This window comes from Alligator sinensis, unplaced genomic scaffold (assembly GCF_000455745.1).
Source record: "Alligator sinensis unplaced genomic scaffold, ASM45574v1 scaffold236_1, whole genome shotgun sequence".
Taxonomy (NCBI): domain Eukaryota; kingdom Metazoa; phylum Chordata; order Crocodylia; family Alligatoridae; genus Alligator; species Alligator sinensis.
Genome location: NW_005842122.1, coordinates 2,263,358 through 2,266,836, shown reverse-complemented (window position 1 = coordinate 2,266,836; position 3,479 = coordinate 2,263,358).

Below are 3,479 nucleotides of genomic sequence, written 5' to 3'. Positions count from 1 at the left end.
TTCCCGCTCTGTCAGAGAGGATTTGGGGAATCACCCCCGCCAGCTCAGCAACTGGTGCCTCCTGGGTCTGGAGGAGCACCCGGGGTCTCCCTGCAGCTGATTGCTGAGCTAGGGAAGGGTGTGGGCGGTGTCCCCCGTGTGCTTGATGGTGGACCCGGAATTGGACCGGAAGCATTTCCGATCCACTTCCAGGCTTGCCACCAGGCACATGGGCAGATTCTCCATCTGCCCCACCACACTCCTGTGGGGCATTCCATCTGCCCCACCATCACAATGTTCATGAGCTCTGCCTGGTACCTCGAGGTATGTAGAAAAAGCATTTAAAGCTGTGACTATGACTGAATCGTTGATTCTCCGAATCATCATCGAATCTTCAGATTCAGGCAAATCGAATCAGGACAGTGATCTGAATCAATTAATCAAATCACTGTCCCCGATTCAGGCCCAATCCAAATCTGAATTGAATATGGCCCATTTTGCACACCCCTGATAGGTATTTAGAATTTATTTTATTATAACAATTGAAGCACTGGTAGACCACCAAATTGCTTTAAAATTGTAAATATATCAGTAGAACACCATGTTCATCTGATGCCTGTGTGTGTACACACACACACATATGAGAGAGAGAGAGAGAGGGGTGTTTCATTTTAATTGTGGAACAACATGGGTTTTGGGGGTTTTAAAATTTGAGAATTTTGCATTTTTTGAATCCAGGAAAACCAGGATCCCTGATGATTTATAGTAAAACAGAAAAAAAACAGAAGAAAAATGTCAAGAAAAGAAAAAGGAATGGCAAGGAACCCAAAAAGAGTTATATAAGAAAGTATTGGAGACATATGCTCTCTCTGAGATGAGATAATGGAGAAAGTGCAATTTGAGTTATTTGAGGGAACTGTAAAACCAAGCGTGATAGCATGCTTTAAGCTGGTCTTCAATTCTGCTGAATGTTCACTTCACCTTGGTACTGGAATATCCTTAATCATTGTTCTCACTCCTCCTCCTCCTGCTTTTAAACTGAGCTAGTGTTTCATTTCTTTATTACACTGAACAGCTTTTTCATGCAGCTGCAGTTTAACATGAAAAAATATTTAATCATCATAAATGTTAGCTCATTTACGTAGCTACACATTGATTACAAAAACATCACCTTTGACCATCAAGGATAATTAGATTCACCAAGTACATAGCCACAGAAAATAAACAGAAAACAGCATGATAGCAGAACTTAAAAACCTTTTGTGGGTGATGGATACTATCTTAAAGCTTTGTGGTACCAACTGAGTCATTAGTGATCAAAAAAAAAAATTACATTTCAAGAATTATATTAATTTCATTAAAACATCAGATACAATTGCCCCTCTCTCCTGAGGGTTTTTATTTTATTATTTTTATTTTTTCTATTTTATGAGCTGCAGAGGGAAAGACAAGCAATTTGGAATGAGCTTTTCCTTCTGCTGAAATGAGAAGCATTATAAAATTTTATTCAGCTATTTATCCAACATGACAATGCAGTAGACCCAGGACTATAAGACTGTCAATTTGGAAACTTTGGATGATAAAAGGATAACTACTTGGTCACAGTACCACAGCAACACATTTATAACATCCCTATCAAAGTGCACAGATCATAATATGATGCACATTCTTGACCTGAAGACTAGGATGAGCTTTCAAAGGTCCAATTATTTGGTTCAGATAAGCCTCACCTGATAAAGTGTAGCTTATTTGAGAAATAAGAAAGGATCCCAGATGAGGTTATGATATTAGTTATTCAATGCAAATTCACAAATGACTTCACCAAAGACCAATATAATTTAGACATAAAAGAGAGGAAGACTACCCATGTTTAATTACTTTTTATGAAGCTGAAGCGTCTTTTAGCTTAATTGATTTCTAAACAGAACAGTGAGACTTATTAAACGGTGAATTAACTGGCAGCTCAATTTGACTGTGTCTGACTCTATTTAAAGGCTGTCAATATTTGTAATAGCAGCCCCTCTGAAGAAAAAAAGTGATAGAAATGTACTTTTGACTAAGTTTCAAATTGATCTTAAAAATTGGACTTCATTTTTTATTATGCCATTAATGTTTAAATTGTGGAAATACTGGATTTCAATTATAAAACATCTATTCCTTTCTAATATATATATTTGCAACATATACGTACACATATACATATGCATATATACATATACATATATTATATATAGATGCATATGTATGTATATGTATATACACATGTTGCAAATATTAACACTTAAATGCAATCCTAAAGTGCCAAAGAATGTGATATGATAAGATATAATATAATATATATTGGACTTCAAGATTGCATTTAAGTGTTAATATTTGCAACACATATATATTGCAATATTGCAAATATTAATACTTAAATGCAATCCTAAAGCATTTCATGAGGCACTTCCATTTCACATTCTCATTGTACCTTTTTGGCTGCTTTTATCAAATCAGAGATTAGATTTTAATAGCCACTGTTGGAGTCCATATTGTAAAGTTGCAAGCAACATGTTTTAAATGAAATATTCTATTTTTAAAAAATGGACTATGCAGCAGAAACAGGTAATATTTGAGGGCCATATTCTTAAAATGTTTTTCAAAATCAAAGCTTGAAGAATTTATTTTACATCTTTAGGAATTGAAATACCTTTTGAAAGATGACTTTGAGAGTGGGATTGTCAAAAGAATGGAAGTTAGATGTTGACGGGATTTTGAAAATCCAAGTAGGCGCATTTCTGCATTTTCAGGACTAAATACCATTTAAAGCCAATCCTTAGGCCCTGATCAGCAAAGAACTTTCTAAACAGATATAATCTCTGAATTGAATCCTCCACACAAAAAGGTCCCCTCCATAACCCCAACATCCTACACATATCCCTCTTCACCATAAAAAAATTGGTTTATTTGGGATAAATTACCAACAGGTATATATTATACACATACACATACTTTTCATCAACTTTTTGGCTTTATGTCCAGAAATACACCAGCCCTCAGTGGCATTATAAAATATTGTACATACTGTAACATGCCAAGTTGGTTTTACTTCACATATATAAAGAAAATCCTCTAATATTTATTCAGCTAGAACATGGTGTGCTTTTAAGTTTTTTGGCCAAGATGAAGTTCTCCCAGATGGCTTTTCATTCAACAAATGAGGAATATGAATACCAACTTTTTACAAACATTCATAAACTTTGAAAATGCATAATCTTGCATGGATATTCTGAGAAGGAAGTATTTTCCATTAATTTTTAAGCAGAAATTTCTATTGCATTTGATAGAAAATTCAGTTTATAAAGCAACCAGGCATTGTGGCTGCATCCACACAAGCACGGTCATTTGTGTCCCCTGGGATAAATAACAATGGTACACCTGGTGCCACTGCTACTGGCCCCTGGGGAACATGTTTGCCATGCACCCTCTTGCACACAGCAGGTTATCCTGGCTGGGGAAGG